At 33.1% G+C, this 24213-nt stretch overlaps 1 protein-coding gene across 2 annotated transcripts in view; it reads right to left on the reverse strand.

Moving 5' to 3' along the window:
- Positions 1-24213, reverse strand: part of wdp (Leucine rich repeat protein windpipe) — a 62770-nt gene that overhangs the window by 26119 nt on the left and 12438 nt on the right. Inside the window, exons 1-2 of one of the 2 annotated variants that reach the window (XM_070645199.1) lie at positions 7754-7931; positions 7601-7684 (exon numbers count right to left, since the gene is read on the reverse strand). The exons of the other annotated variant lie outside the window; for it this stretch is intronic. The gene's annotated coding sequence lies outside the window, so the exon portion shown is untranslated. Of the gene's footprint in view, positions 1-7600; positions 7685-7753; positions 7932-24213 lie in introns of those variants that run through there. 2 annotated transcript variants of the gene reach the window in all.

A 24213-nucleotide genomic window follows, 5' to 3' on the forward strand; every position in this document is an offset into this window, starting at 1 on the left:
CGGTGTCGCTTAAATATTTTGTTTGTGATGCAACATTCTAAAATGGGTTTTGGGGATGTTTTGGGAAGAGATTTGAGTTGAGGGAATGGATTTGTTGGGATTCTCGGGAAGCTGTTGAAGAACCGGAAGGCACATGGCATAGAAATGGTTGTAATGACTCTGATCTGAGACTATATTCAATGAAATCTAATCCTAGGCCAGACTTATGCCAGAAACTGTATGAATTTGAGCATTTTTTGACAATTTTTTTAGAATTTTCCCGAATTTAAAGGAAGATCAGATGAAAATTATGGATAAATGCAGTTTGACACACATTATTAGCAGATGGTTACCTAATCAGACTCAGTACCACAACCACAAGCCAACCTCATGACCCACCACACCTCAATACCTCACACAACTCAACCCTGACACAGGATCAACCCCATAAATCCATTACAAAACAAAAATTACACAATCCTTATACAATCTCCATTAACTTTAATCTACGTGACAAATTCGCAATAAAGAAACTTTAATTCATGAAAATATGCAACCTTATTTGTCCTCATTTTCCAATTCGTCCACATAAAGCATCACAGATTTATTTTAATTATATTATAAAAGATTGCAATAAATTTCCATGTAAATTAATATGACAAACTCCTATCCAGACAAGATTTGAATTTCAAAATGTCGTCGAAAGAAAAATTTATGCAGATACTAAATGCTTGAAACGTGCATCTGTTTAGCACTTAAACAATATTGTTTAAATTTGAGTTGGCATGCAATCGGTGATTGAAGTTCAAGGTGAGAAAAGGAAGCTGTTTTGGGATTGATTCTGAGTTTTTTGGGATTAGGTTGAATTTTGTGAATTTTTTGGAGGTTGTTCCTGAATATTTGAGCCTAGTTAGGTTAGAATCCGAGTAGATTTCAGATTTGTGCTTAAAATTGCTCAATTTTCAAATTGTCTGACTGAAAAAATGCCAAAAAATGCCAAAAAATTGCAAAAAAATCCATCAAAATCCGCACCTTAAAATCCTTCAACTCAATTTCCATAAATTATCAATTCATCATAATCAATCTCAATAAAATATGACTTTTATTAAGCGTGCATAATTGGTATTCATGCCCTGATCTCATTCATTCCTATCTCCCTGAACATAACAAAAAAATCGCAAAAAAAAAACTTTTTGTTCAGCAATGCGTTGGATGAATTACACAATAAATTTCCCTCCGTCTTGTCTTGTCATCAGCCATAGAAATGCACAAAGATTTAGCGATTTCGATAATCCATTAAGTCTCATTTTAAAGAATAAAAAATTCTATTTTTGTGGCAGTCATTGAGATGTTTCAATTCAATTGATGATGATTTATGGTACGTGAAACAAAATCCGCAACTTTTTTCTATACATGATGACAATAATATGTAGATGTGGAAGTAAGTAAATGAAAAAAATGAGATTTTTGTTCTTCACAATCTTTTTTCTACTTCATTTATTGGCAAGTGAATGAAAATTGCACGAAGATGAAGAATCAGCAGTCAGATAAAGGTGAACAGTTCGTTGAGCTCAGCACTATGCTTAATGTAGCATTAACTATCCGGTAATTTAGCAGAAAATAAGTCTTCATATTCAAATTAAATTTACATTAATAAAACGAAACCTAATTAAGGCTTAAAAATAGTCATTAAATGCCGTTATCAAGGTTGAAGCCTCCTTGATAATCATCTAGACATTGTTGCTAATCATATTAACTAAGATGCATCAGAACAATCATTCACTTTGCATTTTTTGAATGAGGGAATTATGTATGTGGTTAGTATGTTATTAAGAGGTGGAATATTGGGTATATTATGGGTTGCAGTTTGGATTTTATGGACTGGTGCGGTTCCTTAGGGTGAGTTAGTGTACCCATAAGAGCGTTGGTTCGATTCTCATTGAATTTGGCTTGAATGAGTGATTTTAGAGCTCAATCTTAGCCAGGTCATGCAGTTATCTTCCTAAATCCCCTTTATAGACCTCAGGTCTCTCGAACATCAATTTCCGCATCTTTATTATGCAATTCCTCTATAAAGACTCACTTTATAGATATTGCATCATAAAAATGCGCTTAAATCCCCAACATCTTCCCATTTCATTATCCCCAAGATTCCAGATTCCAGTTTCATTCATTTCCATCTCCCATCTCGTTTGTCTCGATTACTATAACTTTACTGCTCAATCGTTCTTCATCATCATCATTTATAGCACACGGGACACGTTTTGTAGAAATGCATCCAATCACATACACACGCCGGGAGATAAAAAAAAACTAGAAATTTTTTTTTGCATAAGAAGAATAAAAAAAGGCATAAAAATCGTTGACCGTCTAATACATTGCCTTTTTTTTTGCATGAGCTAATGATGAAATTAATTATCCGTTCTGCTTTCAAAATTTACCTAACCACAAAGTTACTGGAATGGGTGTGTGTAGACCAACATTCACTTCCATCCGAAATTAAAATCTAGATCAACAAATTTCATACAAGTTGATGTTATTAAAGGAGATAATTTCCATTAGTTAGGCTTTGTCGTGATAAAAAGAGTAATAAATTACTTAAAGCTGTAAGGCAATGAATGCCGTACCGGCTTCTTCTTCTCCGCCTTCACTAGGTATGGGAGTGTTTGGATGTGATGTCATGGATATAAAAGGAGGAGTTGTAGGAGTCTATGGATAATTAGCTTGATTATTTTGTAGAGAGATTGGGGAACAGGAGAGGATAAGAAGCAGTTGCTCGAGTTTATGATGTAAGGCATAATTGAGGATCTGTCCAAGGTATGCTAAAGGATACATAAGCCATAATTGTCCTGTCAATCTTAGTATGAACCCTAGACATGGTATACATGGTATATATACATCTAAGCAACCAGCTGGGTCTAAAGCTTCAAAGAATCTAAATTCAAACCTCAATTAAAGACATCCCCCACATTATGCAAGTACCCTAGTTATACTAAAGCATAGATAAGCCATACGTGTTCAGGCTATGTAAGTATGAGCCCTAGACATACTATTGATCAGAACTCGGAGTCGAGTTGACTTGAGTCAACTTTTCCATTCAAAATCTGAGTCGACTTAAGGTCTTATACCTAATCAGCCACCTGACTTTGAAGCTTCAAAGCATCTAAACCCAGACATCACTTCACGACAATCTCCACCTCACCTTCTGCACGTACACTGCTCACATAATATAGTTACCCCAATGAAGATAATCATTTTTAATTAAGGAACTTAATAAACTGTTTGCACAACATTTACATATCAGCGTGTAAATATGTAGATTTATTTTACATAAATGTGCATGATCACATTTCACATTGACTTTACTGTAACTATGTTCTTATTTTTACAGATGCATAAATATTTATGGACTTGAAAAATTCTCGTAGACAGTGAATTGAAAGAAGAAAAGTCAAGTCAACCTGTTTGAGGTCATGTACGAGTGTGCTTTTATGACAGATATTATTCATGCTCTTCTTCTACATCGTCATTCTGTTACTTTTTGTTTCTTGTTTCGACGATTTACAATTTAACTGCTGCTGTTGCTGAAATTGGCATTCAACAGTAGGAGAGAAAGCTTTACCGAAACAAGATTTGCTGGATTATATTTTTTTTTTTGGTACAAAAAACCGTTAAGTCTCATGCAAGATTATGATTTATTTTACTTTGTACTTGTTCTTCTGACTTTTTTTAAAAATAGAATTTGCAAGCAAGAGGAAGAAACTAATTTTAGATGAAAGAATGAAAAAAAGACAATCGGAGATAACAGTCATTTGGAGGTTTCCAATTGAAATTGATCGTTTTATGTGAATTAATGGGGAATGTGTTCCTTTTTATTATTGTTTGGAGGTAAATTACTCAATTATAGTGAATTTGTTTTGTGTATGATGCAAAAAGTTATAATTTGATATGAATTTAGTAAGAAGAATTTTGAGCATGTCGGGTGCTTTGTTCAGTTTTTAGAATTCTTATTGAGAATGCTCACGTAATGTCAAGTGTTTGGGACATTACATGCTTTGGGGCAGGAGTTTTAAAGTAGGGATTCATTGAAAGATAGGACAAAGGTTCCTAAATTAACCTGGAAGGTGTGCGAAGCAAGAAAGATGAAATATCACGACCAAAATGGGCTTGAGTCCGACCTGAAGCCAGATATCACTGAATCTGACATTAGGATAGAGTCATACCGGTCTAACGACGCATTTTCCGCATTTTCTATACCGTGTACCTTCCAGGTAAGTACTTCGGCATCCCCACACTTAGGTTAACTCTCAAAATACCTCCCAAGCTACACAACTGATCCAAAATCCCCAAATAACCTACAAGCCACCAAAACACTCAAAATCGATCAACAAAATGCTTTTAAATCTGTAAAATCTGATCTAAAATATCAAATATTAAAATATTCAGTGACTCTACAACATAATTAAGTCAATAACTCTCAGTCAAAATTAAAATATTCATCGATAATTCAGATATCGATTTCAAATTGAATGAGTCGTCACTGATTCCCAATTAATTCAAACACCATAAATTATGTCATGATCATTTCCGTAAAATGTCAACATTCACTTCATTTCCTGTGTTTCTTAAATTTTAAATCTCAAAGCTAATCAAAACTTCCCATCCAAATCCAATCAAAGCAGTCAAAACAATCAAATAAATGTGACAACAATGGATCTTTAAAACTAATATTTATGATCAACAAAACTCAATTCACTATTCAATGTCATAAAAACTTAATCTCATTTGATTATTGTGTGCCTTACATAACATTATATAATTACTAAGCTTATCAGCATGAAAAAAATATTAAATTAAATGTTTGTGGAACAAGCAAGAAGAAGAAGAATGAAAATTTATACGACATGATGATAAAAGTAAACAAATCACGTTCTAAAGAGCGTAGCAAATGTATAAACGAAGTGACTTTACAAAAAAAAAAAAAATTATGCAATAATCATGTGGTGTGTAGGATCATCATCATCACATTATTAGTATGTATGTATATGTCGTTTATTAATAATAAAAAGCAATAATCTCTCTCTTTCTCTGTTGCGCAAATTCTCATAAATGAGTGTACAAACCAGTATGAATGATGATACAATTGGTTGGGTGACTATCCATAACTATATATGGGGATTGAATTGTGGACAATATTGGGAAGTTCGGGGATTTTTCTGTTATTGAGAACTCGAAGTCCATTCGGATTTTGAATGTCAGAATCGACTTGAGTATAAACTTGACTCCATACAAATTTGGAGATATTCTACTTGAGTAGCACAAGGCTGGTCATCAATCCAAAATCCGACACTAGGCCAGCATGACTCTGACATGGCTTTTGGTTTACCAATGCAAATGTAGCACCATGTCGGGCGTGTTCTTGAGTCGAATTATTGGATATTCGATGGTTTTAATCTCTTTTTCAAGTACACTGGACTTATCCTTTACATAGTCAACACATCCCAACTAGTCCAAACCACAATCCGATCTACTATCATCCAGCTTGCATGAATAACCTCAACAAAATCTCCAAAAACAGACCTCACTTCAGAAAATTCCCCAAAATCCCCCAACCCATCTAGCCATCCTCCGCCATGAGCTCGCTTCTACAACAATAACTACAATCTGAAGAGTCAACAAGCTCAATTCGCAATTTTTATTTGTCAAGGTCAGCTACACAATTTATTATCTCGTTTAAACTTTCATTCATATACACAAAAAACTCAGCATCATTCTATCTATGTCGGTCGTTGATAGATGCCTTCTTTTTTCGGCTTTTTGTGACAATTTTTTAGCAAGTCACAAAAATAATTTTCTCTTTTTTTTTGGCTAGTGTGCGTACCACAGTGACCCAAATAAATCAATTTATATAGACCTAGAAGTTCTTGACTGTATATATTATTTATGATTAACAGTTTTGATGCCGGTAAAGGTCGAGTGTGAAATTTTGTTAATGAATTCCTCGAAGATTAACAATTTTTTGCTTCTTCATGCAATAAAAACCAGAAATATCCATGTGAGCTACCCGAGCGAGACGGGACAAGACAAAATTAAATAATTTTTATAACTAATGAGTAGCCGCCGTATGAGATGAGTCTTGCACGGTGTTATTATTTATTTTTAAGCAACACTCTTCTTTTTTTTGTACACACTTGATTGTCGTGTGGATGTAAATAGCATTTCTCAATTCATTCATGACACACGTTTGGTCTGAAAGTATTTTTTGCTGACCTTGCATCATGCGACGTTTGCCCAGAAGTTACTTTTTTTTTGCAAAGATTTCACTTAGAAAATGATAGATTTGACTAAATTGCTGTTATATCCACAAAATCTTCTTCTTATCTTCTCCAAAATTCGCTATTTTTTTCATGCTTTATAGCGGAGAAAATTGAGGCAAAATTTACACGTAATAGATTGAAATTAATCATTATTTTGTGGTGTTTTTTGCAATAATTTTTTAAATTTTTAAAATATGTAGCGAAGTAAAGTAATGCGTTTCATAAGAATCAATCATGCCATAGTAACGAGGCAAGACTTTCAGTTTATTTTTCTTAGCCGTGCTTGTTGTTCATCTTTAGTGGAAAAATACACTTTTTTTACGAAGTTTACGTCATCGATGACGTTAATACTGATTCTCTGGATGTTAATCGATGGATAAAGCTTAACGAATCTATTCTTAAGTATTGTAGATACAATTATTTTTGACATGGTCGATTGAACGAAAATCGTCTTGAAAATGTGGCTTGGTTATGGTAGAAAAATTGGTTATCAGGCTGATTTTCGTTTTAAAATCATCGCTTTAGGTTTGTTTAATTTGTTTTCGATATCTTGTACAATTATTTGGTATTTAATTACAGATTGTAGATTAAATGAGTGTCTTTGCAGCTAATGAGCTGTATTTAACATGTTTTCAGACTTCACTGGATGTTCTGGATGTTATGAAATTGAATTTAATTGAAATGTTGAAGGATTTTATTGAATTAATATGATTGATTGCTCTATTCTTTATCTATAGTTTGTAATTGAACAGCTACACTACTTTTTGATAGATTCAGACTTGATTTTGACACTTAATTCACAATAATTTAATTTAGACTCTTTCAAAACCAGCAAAGGGTGTAAAACTATGAATTTTCAATGTTTACAATCAAATTTTATGAATAATTTGAACTTTAAAAAGCCGTTAAAATTCAAACTTTAACAAAACACGTTTTTATGGCATTTCAAAGATAAACTTGACCTTAAAATTTAACGCCTAGTCATAAATCATGTAAAAATGACTAAATTGATAAACAATTTACAACAAATAGGAACCGACGTAAGAATCAATCACTGTAACAGTCATAAAAATTAAACGTTATTTTCTAGACGGTTATGCTTGAGTTCGAGTAACGACAATTATTCATGAAACCCGAAAATAAATCAAAATGATATCATCGTGTGCGATAAGATAACAAGCAGCTCAAAAAAGAGTTAAAGCAAAGAAGACATGAAAAAATTGATCATTTTTACTCATTTTTGATAGCTATTTGAACCTCAATTCTGAGAATATTTAGTTATTTAATTAGACATAAATTCCTACCTCAAAAGTGAAATTGTTAAAGTAAATAATTTCCTTCCTTTTATTATCGACGGTTTCGAATTCCTGTGAGTAATTAACGTATGGCTACAAAATATATTATATAATATATAAAAAAATTATATTTTTTTAGAATTTGTTTCACTTTCTATCCACCTTTTTTATATTTTCCACATGCACAATACAAAAAAAAGTTAATTTCACAGTCCAGTAAATTGATTTTCATTAAATTTTCATTTCACTTTTTTTTTTGATTTTTTCGCTACAATTTTTTAATTTCTTTTCGTATTCTTTATGTCACTTCCACCACACCTCGATATACTCTGACAATTTTCTGCGGTTACTTCAATTTTTTTTTCACGTTCTTATCTCCTATTTGTGATAAAAAAAGTAAATTTTTTATCATGTTACGTTCAACAATAAAGCATTTTCAGTCCACACTGTACACGAATTAAAGCCAAATTTTACTATCGAATTTCAAACCGCAAAAAATATCAATTTGTGCTTCAAAAAAAAATTCGGATTTTTTACGCTCTAAATGGATTAATTGAAAGTCGAGAGAAATAATAACTTTGAATATCGAATAATGACGCATATTGTGTGCTTTAAATACACAATATTTCTAGTATGTGTATAAATTATCGTGTGTACACACATAAGAAGCTCATATCTTATCACCAACAATATATTATATTTTTTTTTTCCTTCTTATCTGTTTACCTAGTCTATGTGTATGTATGACTTGGTTCTGTTTCAAAACACACATTTTTTTTACGATCATTTCGTTTACTTTATTTTGCGATATGGGGATTGTGTGGTTGTGATGTCATGGACCTTATGTTCTATGACAGTTTCGCGAGGTTTAGGGCAGGTTCGAGAAACAAACCCGAGCAACAAAAATGAAGAAGTCTCTGCCAGGGAGTTTTTAAGGCTCCGCTAAACCTCTTTTAGTAATACTAAATGGAAGTTGCCTCCATTTGGCGTCCATATGGCTGTCATACGGAGCCTTCTTCATCGAGAGATCGGTTCAAATTACAATTCAAGGAACCGCAACTTTTACCATTAAAATGGGTCGAAATTCGCCGTCACAGTGCCGCAACTTTGCATCTTCCCATTAAAATAGCGAGACAGCGGTGCCCTATCAAAATTGGTAAGCTATATAAACAGCCATATGATCGTCACTACATCCAAGACAACTAAGAGACGATGACATGTGAATGACAGGTACATTGCAGTCATGTAGAACATTTTTTGGACAGAATCACAAGTTTGGTATTGAGAAGTAATCAAAAAATACAATTTCCTCCTATCCGTCATTTAAGAACATCCCCGCATGATGACATGATGACAATAGTTCCACATTCTTCTTCTATACTCAGAAAATTACGAATGAAGAGTCATTGAAGTATTTTTAAAACAACTTTTGCATCAAAATCACTTCAGAAAATAAATTTTGTATTTTTTTCATTCAGCGACGACTACAAAAGTCGTGAATAAAAAGACAGAATTGAATGTCTCAATATTGCCTTTCATGGCTATGAACAATGCTGAATTTTAGTTCCTCTCTAAAATGAAAATTTCTTCTTGATCACCAAAAAAAAAAAACGACCACAAGAAGATCATCTCATTGGATGTGATTCAACTCTATTTCTCACTTTATAATGATTCTTCTTATTATAGATGAGGTAATCTATTTTGCAGTCATTAACACCCAAGCAGAAAAATCGTGAAGATTTTTATGTACACTTGCTCTGGATTGAAGCGCGGTTCTTCTTTTGATTTTTTTTGCTTTCTTGATGTGGTAATGATGATTATGTTGGTTAGGTATGGGGAGATATTATGGTAATTTTTTTAGCATTTTGTGAGATTGCCTTATGGATCTTATTGTTTTTAATCTGACTTTGTTTCTTAGTGTTGGTTTGGGTTTGTAACTTTTAGCATCGTCATTATGCATCGATTTGCTAGAATAATTTGTAATTTTGGAATTTTTTCCTGTCTAGGGATAATAACTAGTCATCTGGGATGTGTAGAGTTCACTAGAACAACAGAATTTGTGAATTTGAGAGAAAATGTGATAAAGGTATAGAATTTAAACTCAAATTCATTAAGAGCATGTTTTGCGTCTTCATTATACTACAAGCCGAACAGCACAACATTCTCTAGAGCACCGCTTCATTGCTGTATTAACAGAGAACTCCAAGATGCCATGATGACACCGTGTCGACTAACATCATCAAAATATTCATCTTTGAATAGCACAATTCGGTTAATCGATCCAAAATCCAATAACAGACCAATGTAACTTTAGCATAGTATCTGGTTTTAAACCGCATTCAGTATCAAGTAAGAATCATTCCAAAAACATTCCGGTCTGAATTCAGATTTTTGATAGATTAACCAATTCGTTCTATTGAGAACAGGAAAGACCCGAGCAGACGAAAAACCCGTTAGAATTAGTCACTAACTAGACATTAAATTGCCTTAAACTTGTTATAACGTATTATTGTTCACTTGGAAGAGATTAACTTCTGGTTTTAGGCGAGTTTTAGAATCCAAATGAAGATAAACCCTATATAATGATACACAACTGCTGATAATAGCTCATTTCTACCAAGAAACTCCTTTACAATCTTCACATACCCTAGCAACAACAACCTCACATTTTCCACTAAATCTAGAACCTTCCACTTAGCCCTTTATATCCTCACACATTTACATATGCTAATCGAACATGTGCAAATTGTGTACCTTTCTATTATTGTATTACTTGCGGTAAATATTAGTTAATTTTAATTACGAAAAGTCTGCGGTTAAAGCAAAAGCCCCGTAAGTAATTTCCAATAAAAATGTAATTATTGACTTAAGTTGACGTTTTATTGCATCATAAAAATTAATTTAAAATGAATATTTAATCATTTCTGTTCAGATTAATGAATTTGACTCATTTTTCGGAATTGGAATTTATCAAAGGAGCTTTAGTCGTTCTGAATGCCAAACTTTACGACTTTTTGTTTAAAAAAATTCATAATCGTAAGAATTTTAACTGCAAAATTTGCATGCATGTCTAATAAAGTTCTTATATGTCGTAATTACTTTCAGTACAAGTTATTGCCACTCACTACATTCGCATTCTTAACACAAGAAAAAACCGCATGAGAAATTTTCGTTAATCTTTTGCTCTCCGCAAACTCATGAGCATTGTAATATTCAGTCATAATGTGAATACTTAAGCCACTATAACTAAAACAGGAAATTCATTTGTTTCAAGAAGAGAGAAAAACAGCAAAAAAATAACTTTCAGCAACACCGTTAAAAACAAGATCAAGCACGAGAACGAATGATCTCATTCTAGAGGTTTTTACGTTCCTATACTCAGCATAACTTTTAGTTTGAATGGAAATTTTTTATGAAAATTTGCTTAATTTGAATTTGTTTTGATGAAGGCATAAAAATAAATAAATTGAAAGTTTAGAGGGAATTTTGGGTTGGAGGGATTTAAAGCGCATTTTTAGGATTAAGCTGGATTGAATCTAAAGTCTGTTCAACCGTTTTATTAATGCCCTATGATTCGAATTGGATCAACAAGAACTAATCATCGTCAAATCTCGAACAGACACAGAACATGCTCATGAGAATACTCTTTCAATGTGATTGAGCATCGTCAACTTTGTGAGCTCATTAGCTCTAATCGAGGTTAGTTGTCTTCCTTGTCTGTTAGTGAATAACACTCGCCATAATGAATATAATATGGGCCACAGTCTATTTTAGTTCTTGACTCTATACCTAAACAACTACAAGAATATTGTCATTAGCTATACTTTTTGAAATTGCAATTTTGTCCAAAAGCTGTTTCTCAAAAAACACGCGTTACTGTCCTGGGTTCATTTGATGCTAACCCCAGGTCGCTGTATTTGCTTTAAATTCGACCTCATCCTCCGGACACGTGCGTGTGCTGCAATCCATTGAACATTAAAATCTCACTGATTTTGATTCGAAATCGCATTTTTACAATAAATAATTGCAATCTCAACCAATGTCTGCTTGAATGACTAACAGAACCACTAATTTAATCCACTTTCCACTTTGACAAATTTAAAATATTTGAAAGTCAAGTCAATCTCTAACAATTCAACTAAATTCAAACTCTCTATCAACCCGCAATAAAAGCAACTTCATCTCCTCAGCTACAAATCAGCATTCGAGTGTAACAGAAAAGTGAAATAAAAATGAAATTCATGTCAATGTTCGATGAAAAATTGCAATTTTTTTTTTTATTCCTACATCAATTTAATTCGATTTTTATTGTGTGTCACAAACATAAAAAGAAGTCAGACGATCGAAGTGAATAAACTGTATTAAAAAAGGCAGGCGAAAAAAAATGGCAAGCAACAAAAAAAATAAATTTCATTCATGTATGACCGAGATTGATATTGCTTTCGAAATTTGCCAATTATCAAGGCATGTTATTTGTCTTGTAATCGAGTAAATAAAGGAGGCAATTTGCAGGGTGGTCACATGTCTTCAATCTTGATTATCATCTGTAATCTCATCTAGAAATTAAAATGTGACGGACGCAAATTGTGAATTATTTCCGTACATATGTATTAAATGTGATTTAAATATTTGCATTTTTAGACATCTAAATTGTGTAATTGCATGAATGATAATTTACGGGTATGGGAATGTCAAATGTCATTTGCAAAATAGGGGGATTGTAGATGAGTTCGAGTTGGTTTTGTAGATTTTGAAGGGATTTGTGAGGTTTTGAGGAGACTAGACTGTTAATTTTTCGTTTACTTTACATCGATTTTGGCCATAATGATCAATTGCAGATTCATTGCATTGCTACTAATCCCTATTCTAAGTGACCACCCTCATTCTAGGCTACCAATAATTCTACAATCCCATTTAGCAGGAATGTTGGTGATTTGAGTTTTCTTGTTTAATCCACGAATTAAATGGATTCTCAGAATTTTGCCAAGAATGATCCTAGCAGAAAGAAGGCTTGATTCCACAAGTACTTAGGGTTCTGCACCTAAGTGCTGAACTCTCTCTCATCTGTTCCGACCCAAACACCAGGCTAAAGATCGCAATCGACCTATGCAAACACCGCATTATGTAATTAAGGAACCCCACTGCATCCACACTCGTACAACCAAATCCAATAAATTAAAAACCTTTATTACCATCTTAGCCTGCTTCTTAGATAATCATCACATATGTATTAATTTACTATTTTTTGCCATTGCATAATCACCGCATTCGTGAATCGTTTATCAATTCCGCAAACATCAGCGTCAGCAGCAATTCACCTTGAACTTGAAATGACTTTGTATTATTAGTCGTGCTTTTTGCCAGCTTTTTTTTCCCATTTTTATTTTTGTTGTTGTGATAAAAATATTCAGTTCCACCTTTATGCAAAAGTTGAATGTTGTGAATCTATTATCTATGTGGAGTTCTAGGTAGAAAATCAGTTTAAAATGTTACGTGACTTTTGACTATGCGATCGTAACTTTTATACTGTATAAGGAAAGAAATAATAAAGTCTTATGGTTGTATCATAAACCAATAAATTTGTAGACTTGCCTAACCACTTGCTAATTCTACTTTTTCTCTCTTTCCTCTGTTTGCATATTTTTTTGCCTAATTTTTATCAAATCGGACGATCTGTGAAATTAAATTCACGTTTTTATATTTAAAAGAATCAAGCCTATAGAATAATGTAGGAAGATCAAGTAGAAAGCGCAATTTCGATCTTCAGTGTCACTGTTTATTGCATGTATAATGATGCAAGATAACGACATAGACTTAATCATATGCTGTAATAAAAATTAAATCTTAATTATTGTTATACGATTTCCAGTGGGAAATAATCATTAAGTTTACATCATTAGACGTGCTGTGAACAGTGATAATGTAGAATGTAATGAAATAAAGTGGAGAACTTTAGCAGAATGTGGCAGAATTCAGTAGTAAATGCTAGAACTTTTGCATGATGTATTAGAATTGTAAGAAAAATCACTGAAATTGCCCGAAAAGCCAGTATTTCAGAAATTTGTCAAAAACCTGAAATTTAGAAGAAAATTCCAAAATTTTGACAGAAGATACCAGAAAATGCTTGAAATTGAGCAAAAATTCTCAAACCAAGAATTTGTACTACAATAGAAATTTCAGCAAGAATTGAGCATGAATTTTAAAAAATTGTGCCATAATTTTAGCAAATTTGCCAATTATAAGTCACAGTTTGACATACATTTCAGCATTGTAAGCCAATTATTTCAGCCAAAATTTCAATCAAAATTGCCAGAATTTCATCAATTATGACATAGGTTTAGTAAATTTGTCAGACTTTTAGTCACCGTAGGCCAGAATTTCAGCAAAAATGCCAGAGTTTCAGCCAAAAGAACCGAAAATTCACCATATTAAGCAATAATTTGAGCGTACTCGTCAGGCTTTTACCAAAATATTGCAAAATTTCAGCAGAAAATACCAATAAATGCAATAATATCAGCAGATAAAACCAGCATTTACCTAAAATGTCAAAAAATCAACAAATCGCGTCCATCAACCTTGATATCTCCTATACCATTTTCATAAACATTAATGAATCCAACTTCACTTTCTCATCATCTATATCACCCACATTTCTCATGCAAAATAAACAAAAATCAGCTCCACATCTGTCATTTCCATCTCTGAATGGCACAGATTCCACCTGTCATATTCACTGACTCCCATTAAGACAAAACGAATATCCAACGATTTCCTTTCATATTTCATGAAACTAAGCATATTCATCTTCTGACGTGACCCAGAATTACGATTTAAATAGGAAACTTCTAAGCACGTGGAATGTCTTCTTTTTTGAATATTTTTTGCTTGACATTTTCTTCTTGTCCAGAACTTAATGTTATACCTGACTTTCCAGTTAACATTTATAGATTCTCAGCAAGTCTTCTTCTTGCTGCTTCTATTGTTATTGTTGGCATTTTGATCAATTTTTAATCATCTGTAACACGTTTCTGTGTAGGATTTGTTGTCGATACTCAAAATAAAAACAGAAATAAGAAAACCAAAATAAAGAAATCGAGTTTTTGTGTCCAAGAAAGAAATCGAGTTTTTGTGTCCAAGAAAATTTATTGAGAACAAAATTCCAGAATTTTAATTGCCATTTTTTTTCATAGTGCGAATATAGATGCGAAGTTCATTAGCATTTGTGCTAGTTCAAGACATAAATTGGTTTAGACAAATGAATTAATTAAGAGAAATAAGTGGAAAAAATTTTGTTTTGAATATTTTTGAGGGGACTTTTTATGTTTTGTAAAGTCGGATTCGGTTGACATGAGCTGAAGACGAGTAATCGACTGCAATTTTAAATGGAATCGAATCGACTGATATCGACATTTTCATATTAAATTCAAGTCGATTTCAAACTCTGATGAGATTCAATGCTTAAATTAAGCTGTCTTGGTCCCTAATGTCCATACGGATTCATATGTTTCAATTCTTCTCAGACTAAGTCAATTCTGATGGTAAATATCTTCAAGTGACAGTCAAAAGGAGAGAAATGCTTAGGGTTGGACCGAGACCAACAAGGTTAAGGCTTTCGAGACCAAGTTTAAGACATTTCAGTCTAGATCTCAAGATTTGTAGAGACATTCCTTATTTCATGTATTGTGCAACTCACGATATTGATCCCGGTCTCAATCTCAGTCTTGGTTTTCATCTCAGTCTTGGTCTCGATCTCAGTCTTGGTCTTCAAAATTAATCAGAACCGAGACTTCAGGAAACTTTAGGTTGCACCTTATTATAAGTTTCAATATTTAACTGCATGCAATAATATCATAGACTATATTCCTGAGTCCTATTTCTGGCTATTCTTACAATTGGCCCTAACCACACACGCACTGACTTCCATATTCATGTCTAGAATTGAGTCAAGCGTCCAAATGTATGAATGAAGTGAAGCTTAGCATCTAGCATTGACCACATAAACTATCACATTCCCCTCATCAACACTAATGAATTTTTTATGTCAATTTTATTCACATCAGCAAAAATTTCTAATTTTTTATCATCAATTAACCCCCAGCGATCTCATCACCCAACTTTCATTAATCATACTTAATCCATCTGGTCAAATTGTATCTTCTGGTCTTCAAATTTCAATTAAACTTTGAAATCCAAGAAAATGAAGAGAAAAATCACCTCACTTAATTTCATCTAATCCGACATTAATTGTGACATTTTGAAGTTAATCAATTTTAAAGAATTCTTGCATTAAAAAGACTAATTAATTTAGACAAGATTTATTAATTAAACCAGCACACGAAAAAAAGATGAAGCTTCATAAATTAAATTAACTCAAACACATGGACATTAATATGTTGTGGCATAACTAGCACTCGGAAGACATTGGAATACAAAATTAGGCGCCAATTTACACACAAAATATCAAGTTACAGACTTATTTATAGATTTCGATCGGAAATTCGCTATCAGTCATAATATGTTTTTCTATGGAAATTTGTCTTACACATTCAAGTCGTAAATGATATCATGGCATAGCTAATTTTCTTGATTTCAAAATATATTCATCACTACTTAGCAATTCTATGCTATTTTTTTGACTCAAAACAACAGAGTCGAGTCTATACATGCTCATTAATATTCGCCGGTTTTTTGTGCTTCTTTTTCAATCTTTTTCGTTTCTATTTGATCATACCATGAACAAAATTTTTTTGTATGAGATTTTAAGTTGCGCAATCTGAATACAATGGAAGTACAATGTATATGATAAATCTACATGGATGGTAATTAGCATTAGACTGTTAAAGTTAAAGGCGAAAATTGAAAAGTGCACAGTAACTCATTCACAATTGAGAGTGAAAAAAGGTGGCAAAAATTTAAAAATGTTGGGATATAAAGCTGGTATGGGTAAAGGGATGGAGTTAGGGGATTTGGGGTCGAAGTCTGCTCTGAACAGACAAGGAGAATGTTTCTCAGAATGGTCACAAAATTGAGTATGGTCAATTAATATTGATTGAGAATATTCATGCGTACAATTATTAAAGGAAGCAACATAATAGTCTGTTGGGGGAGGCTAGATATGACCTGATGTTTCTTGATTCATTGATTCCTTATTTTGAAGCAAAGCTCGCAGTCGACTCGAAGATCTCCGATTCTTTTAATATCGGGAGTCGACTTCATTTCAATTTCTGTCAATTTCAAGCATTAGAATTGAGATTCGAACCTCTTGAGATTCGAACTCATGATTCATTTAGTCTAAAGAAACTCATTTGATCAACCAAACCCATAAACAAGTCCAACAAGTCTCTGAATCTCAATTAATTCAATTCTGCGTAATGTCAACTGGATATCAAGTTATTCCACCTAAACGACCAACCTTCCCTTACTCTCAGCATTTTTAAATCACATATCACCAACTAAACAAGCAAAAACATTGCAAAAATTCCACCCAGCCCTGAATTTTATCTATTCAAATGAAAAAAAAACGCAATGACATGTAAATGTAGTCACTCAAGTGGGCTTTTTTGTCTTCAAGACGTAACAGAACGTCAATTCATTGATTTCCAATTCTCAATAATAATTCGTTCAATATTTACATTTGCTGACTAATGCTCAGTTGACATACATACTTCATTATTATTATACTTTTTTCCATACAAAAGACGAAAAAAGCAAACATCAATGAGAAATACAATCCATTTCAACAGAGATTAGAAACATGAGTCGTGCTGTGATATGAAATGGAAGGCAATTGCAAAGAAAATGTAATAATAACATTAGAGTTTATATTATTATGTGCTGTATATATTTTACCACATTAAATGAAGTCAAATTAAGCTCATTTTATGATTACATCAAGGTTTTTTGTTGATTTCACTATACACGCTCATATGAGTGACTGTCTGATGTTGTAAAGCAGTGGTGGGCAACCTGTGTGCCGCGGCACATCTGAGTGATAAGTCTCAACTCAATCCGTACACAGCATACGGTTCATGCCATTTCCAATAGTGTACCGCGGCACACAGGTTGTCCACCCCTGTCGTTGAGGCAAGTATTCAAAGTATTTATCTATATTGCATCAGATTGTGTGCGAAATAAATGTTAAAGATTGCTTATCAACATAAAAATGCGGTAGTTGAGGAGCTTTGAGGACTTTAAACTTGATAACAATATTCATTCAGTGCTTAGCAACTGTAATGATTTGAGGCTTAAAGTATTTGGTTTGAGTGATATTTTGGGGTCTTAAGGGATTAAGATTATTGTATATTGGCAGACTGCATTGACATTAGACTCTAGCAGGCAAAGAGCATGCTTTTGAGGGTAGACTAAACTTAAGGAATGCAGATTTAGTATAAGCAAGTTCTCGAAAGCAAATTCATTGCATATTTGGGGATATACTCTAGAATATTCCCAATCAATCGACTCCAAACATCGTCCAAACACATCATCATTCCAACACAGCCTTCAACAACTCAATTTTAGTCCAAAATCACCGATTACTCATACCTAAACGTCATCAACACCACTCAATAAATCCATGCCTTCGTCATCAATCTCATTCATGGACTTTACACCATTTATCAGCCAATTAACTCAATTTCCTAATTTTATATCAATTTGACTCATTTCCTAAGCTATCATAAAATAACATTTCGTCACTTCTACTCAAGTACATCTAAATCTAAGAATGCTATCTTAGCTAATCTCAAGAGTATTTCCATTACAAAATAATTATCGACGTCACACATGACAACAAACAATGTTGAAGATTATCAAAGACTCTTTCCGACTGTCACTGTGTATAGACAGCAAAAGATTACAACGACTAATTTATGATTGCTGTAAAATTACACCAAATGACTAGCCGAGACAATAAAGTTTAGTTTTTAATTCTCGTGTGTGGGATTTACCGTGGATTTGTTTTGGATGACTCAATATGTTTTATAGTAACTGCAGAAAATCCAATTTTGCTGATGATCTGCGTTTACAAGGTTGTTTATTAGTTGGAATTCCAGCACTTCCGTCATCTGGGTATGATTCAAAACTTCATAATCCTTTCTTTTGTCTCTGAATGAGGAAGTTACTATTAGCAGCTGCAATTATTTGCACTACAAAATTAACATTCACAGGTCACCATCTATAGCTATGGATTAATGAATTTTTATAGCAATTAACCCGAGTGACAAATCGCAACAATGCTCAAGTTTAGTGATGATAGTCACATGACGCAACCATGTGACAGGAATTGAAAGTTATATTAAAAAGTTCAAGTAGTGACGAATGCTAATGCAGCCATCAAAGGTTAAAGACTCAGTATTATTTTTGGAATATTCATATTAAATTTTGTCAGTGATTTTAGTTATTTCGTTAGCCATGCAGATCAATTACAATCCATGACCTTTTACAGATATGGTTTAAAGTTACGTGGAAGACACCCGGCGAAGGAATTGCCGTAAATTCCAGTCTTAGACACTGTTTCCAGCCAGATTTCATGAAACCAAACCTTATGTCAGAGTCAATTCAGCCTGGTTTCTAATTTTTGGACATGTTCACACCATGTGCTTCCCATGTCAACTCCACAACTAGCTATATACCCCGGGCAAACTGCAACAATGTTAAAATTTCAGCAAATTTTTTATTTTGACTGAATAATGTCTGATTTTATAGACATTTCATGGCTGGATTGTTTGACTGATATTTTCAAAAGGAATGCCCGGATAAGCTGTATAATAAAAGCAAAACAATCAAAACAGCAAAAATATATTATTCATGCTTAATGTACGTCATATCACCGGCGTACTTGAATTAGTAAATTTTGGAGATTTTTTTGTATTAAAATCCGGGTCATGGTGTTTTGTGTCTGGTAGACGAAAGAGAGTGGATTTTTTGGGGGGTATGGTTGGATATGGAGTAGATAGAGACTTGAATGTAAGGCTTAGATTGCCCGAGTGGACAAATATACGCTATAACTAGTTAATGGCAAGTTTAAGTCCAGTTGATGACTGGTTTTAACGTATTTATGTTCATTCGGGTATTCGGAATGACTCACTGTTGATGTTTGTGTAGATTGATTGAATTCTGACTGCTTAAACTAGGGTTTTGAGGCACAACAGCTTCCTTTTAGTGCTAATCCTCTAAAAGTCAACCCCAACCTACTCAAAATGCATTCAAAATACCAAAATTCATTCCAAAAACTTCCACAATCCAAAATCTCAACTCAGTCACTGCAAAACTAAATGCCTCACTCAAATCCCCCAAAGGTCAAATTAAACATGCAAAAAAAGCTTTTAAAATCCACTCGACGATCTCTCATTCCAATTATAAGGACAGAAAAACACTATAAAATATTCAGTATTTAATTCAAAAGTCTTGAATGTCTCATAATTGTCTTGAAAATGAATAAAATTCAATTCCATGTGCCCATATAAATCATAAAAAAAATCACGATCATCTTCAACATCGTCCAAGATTTAAGAGTATATTGCGCAATTCCCTATCATTTTTCGCTTAGTCAATTAACAAGCCGCAAGTGAATGAGTTGGTAAAAAAAGTTGTTCAATGTCGAATGTAAAATTGTGCAGAAGTATTATTGGGAAATTTAGCTGTTGCTGCTTCAATTCATCATGCTAATGAGAGCACATTTCTTGTGGTGTTGCTGCTATTTGTTACTTACAAGCTCAGATGAATTTAATGCCGCAGATTCAACTTAATGTCTTATAGTTTACGATCTTTTTCATGACCACATCATGAAGTGTTTGTGTGACTTTTTTATAAAATCAAAATGACTCATTTCCTCTGGCATAAAAAGTAACATTAGTAACCATTATGACAGCATTGCTTTTTAAGTCATTCAATTGGTGCAAAAATAAAAGAGCATTTCTATTGTGCAAGAATCATTACATGCTCGATTGTGCCTGTTATTAAAAATAAGTAAATATGTTTCTGATTTAGTGCTTTTTAGTACTGTAAGCGAGAACAATTACGCAAAACATGTTAATTAGCTGGTTGGTAATTAATAACTAACGAAATGTATATCCATTGCTTCATTAAATTCTGCTTTGCCTAGACTCTAAAGAAATATCTTGAAACTTAATTATTGGATGTCTTTATTACTGAGTTGGGGGGTTTGTGGAGTGTCTGACTGAGTGATATTTAGTTATAAGCTTGATAAATTGATGTCAATGATAACAGAAGGAGCATGAAGATATGACTCTAAGTTGGGGTGAGTCTGTACCTTGGTCAGCATGAGGCTGTCCCTAAATCGGCGTGAGTTTGGTCATTGGTACCGGTTTCTCGATGCACGTTTGAACCTCAACTTAAACTTGACATATAACATAGTGTAGGAGCACTGACTATGATTAGAGGTGTACCCAAGTATAGAATCAGGGATATTCTAATTTAGGATAGGGGCAGGCACACATGTTTATCGATAAACCATCCTGCAGCCGTATTTTTCACATTTAATATGTCATTTGTTTTCCTTAGGCTCTGATCCGAGAAGCTGATTAGTGAATATCACTACAAAAGCTCTCATAGTAGGCCCAATTGACCTGCATATCTAGCTTCAGATTCACAGTCCATGTTTCAAGTATAAGAATATAGATACTCACTAATTTAACCTCATACCAATCAAATATGTAGCTTACTTAATGTCAACCCTAACACCCAATTCCTATCACCTACCTCTCAAATACAGCGCTCATGACATCCATCACCTCAAACATCATCCTAACATTTTCTTATAATTGTTTTTTTTCTTTCTTAACTCAATCTCGTGATTTCAACAAAACAAAAAACCGCACAAAATGAGCCAGTGTGTACAATTAGTTAATGATCAATATTATGTTACAGCTTACAAGATATTTGAGATTACGTATGTAAGTTTCTCATCTACAGCGTTTATTTTTTTCTTTGATTAGCAGTTCCGAATGGGATTTATTGCGATAAAAAATAATTTTTCTCAAGGCAATTGAGTCGCGTATTGTTAATTTTTGGGAAATATTTTTTTTATTGCTGCTCGAGATTGACCATCAACTTGTAACTTTTGTGACATTAACTGATGTAAGACATGTGACGTTTGTGTGCCCGAGCGACAGAAATGAAAAAGAGTCCATCATAGAGCTGTTAAGGCTCTTGTATTGACACCAAATGGAAAGAGCCTCTCTGTGGCTTGCTTATGGCTGTCAAATGAAGAGCCCCTATTTGGTACTGATAACAGAACGTTAGGGAAGCTCAGATACGGACCCTTCATCACTTATGTCGCTCGGGATTTGCTGCATAATGTAAATATTCCTAATTTAACTTTAAAAATTGACTTTTTTTTCAAGTCATCGATTAATTACATTATATGACCAAATGAATGCGAACAGCACATTTCGCTGGATTGACTTAAAAAATTCAAGGCCCCAAAACTGAGCTATTAAATTGAGGTTATGTTACGACCTTTCACACTCATTAATTCACAAAAGCCGAAAAACAAAAAGTCACTTTCTTATGAATACTAAATACATTATAATAAAAATGAAATTTTGTGTGGTTTTTTTTAATTACGTCATCGGCAATTGCTTCTTGGCTCTGCAAAATAACTTTAATCATCGCGATCACGCGAAAGTCTGAGAGGGCACAAGATTATGAAATTAAAGTGGTAATGGTGTTGAAATAAACAGCAACCAGCACGCAAAAATCCTCACAAAATTGATATATTTATGTCGCACTTGATTGAGCTATTGTGCCGACATATACACATCAGCTATGAAAATGGATGTACGTACGTTTAATTAAAATCATCATTCATCGACTTTGTGGCACTCAATTTATTTTAACACTTTATGAGTGAAATTGAATTTTTAATGGATGTTGACTGGGGAAATGGTGATAAGGTGGGGACGGTTTGGGTGACTGATAGGGAATTGGTGCTTAAGGGACAGGGTTGTTGGATATTCTGTTTTTATTAAGTAGACAAAAGTTGATTGAAGCTTCAGTTTGTTCTTTGAATCTTCAATTGATGGATCATGTTGCTTGAAACATCTAGAAATGTGTACATTTAGAAATGGCAAGGTTCGAACCATTGAAAATTCAAGTCTCATCCATGATTCATGCTGACTAGTCAAGACTCATCCATAGAATAGCTCAATCATTGTGAATTGACAATTTGAGTACATTTAGTATTCATATATAAAGCAAATAACAGCACAGAGCACTCAAAACTGCGTCATAAGCTTCCGTCATCAAATTTACATCCCAACAAGTTCCCCCTCATTCAATTCCGATCAGCTCATATCAGCTTATTACAGCGGTATCATTACGTGGCAATTAGATTGGCATGAAACTGACAATTGACTTTGACTTATGCATGAAGAATTGATTACATTTATAGCACCAAACCAATAATTAGCAGAAAATGTTGTTAACTTTTCACAACATCATCACCCATCATCTTCATAAATATCGAATACTTCTGTTCGTAACTACTTGAGTAACTTAAAATGAAAAAGTGCACTTAGCAACTCGCTATGGAATCTCAATTACAACGAACTCGTCACTGACATGCATTAATCGGATGCCTATTTTCTTCAATGACATAAATTATATGCTCTTACAACATGCAGCGGTTCTTGATGTTTGCGGTGTGATGAAAAATAAACAATTTCTCCCTGATAATGTCTAAAAATAACACACAACATGATTCATTTACTTTTTTTTTTGGGTTCCCTTATTGGAATTAAATCTTTCTCGATGCCACTCAAGAAAAATAAAAATAAAGAACGATTTGATTTATGCGTGTGAAATGATTCACTTGAATGGATTCTCCTCGTTGATAATTTATTATTCACAATATTTTTTTAACCGAGAAGTTAAAGGAAATGTCTTAAAATTTCATAAATGTTTCATTCTGTTACATGATCATGGAAATGTGAAATGTAGAAAGTAATCAAAATTTACTGTTGCATAAAATTTCATTGTCTTTCCTCTAAAAATATATATATATAAATTGAGATACATTTTTGGGTAAGAAGAATCAGTTGTTGATCTCAAAAAATCGTTAGAGATTGATGTTGGGGATGTGGATGGAACGCATCGGAATTGCAAATTGAACTAAACCAAATTGAACAAAATTTAAACTTATTTAATCAAATTTGTCAATTTTTGAATTGAATTGAATCAAAATTGATCAAAATTTGAACTGAATTGAACAAAATTGATAAAAATTTGAACTGAATTGAACCAAAATTGATCAAAATTTGAACTGAATTGAAGAAAATTGATCAAAATTTGAACTGAATTGAACCAAATTGATCAAAATTTGAACTGAATTGAGCCAAATTGATCAAAATTTGAACTGAATTGGAGCAAATTGATCAAAATTTGAACTGAATTGAATCAAATTGATCAAAATTTGAACTGAATTGAACAAAATTTATCAAAACTTGAACTGAATTGAAGCAAATTAATCAATTTTTGAATTGAATTGAATCAAATTGATCAAAATTTGAACTGAATTGAAGCAAATTGATCAAAATTTGAACTGAATTGAACCAAATTGATCAAAATTAGAACTAAATTTAACCAAATTGATCAAAATTTGA

Source organism: Chironomus tepperi, unplaced genomic scaffold (assembly GCF_022539635.2).
Source record: "Chironomus tepperi strain 1889 unplaced genomic scaffold, CSIRO-AGI_Ctep_v1 contig_353, whole genome shotgun sequence".
Lineage (NCBI taxonomy): Eukaryota > Metazoa > Arthropoda > Insecta > Diptera > Chironomidae > Chironomus > Chironomus tepperi.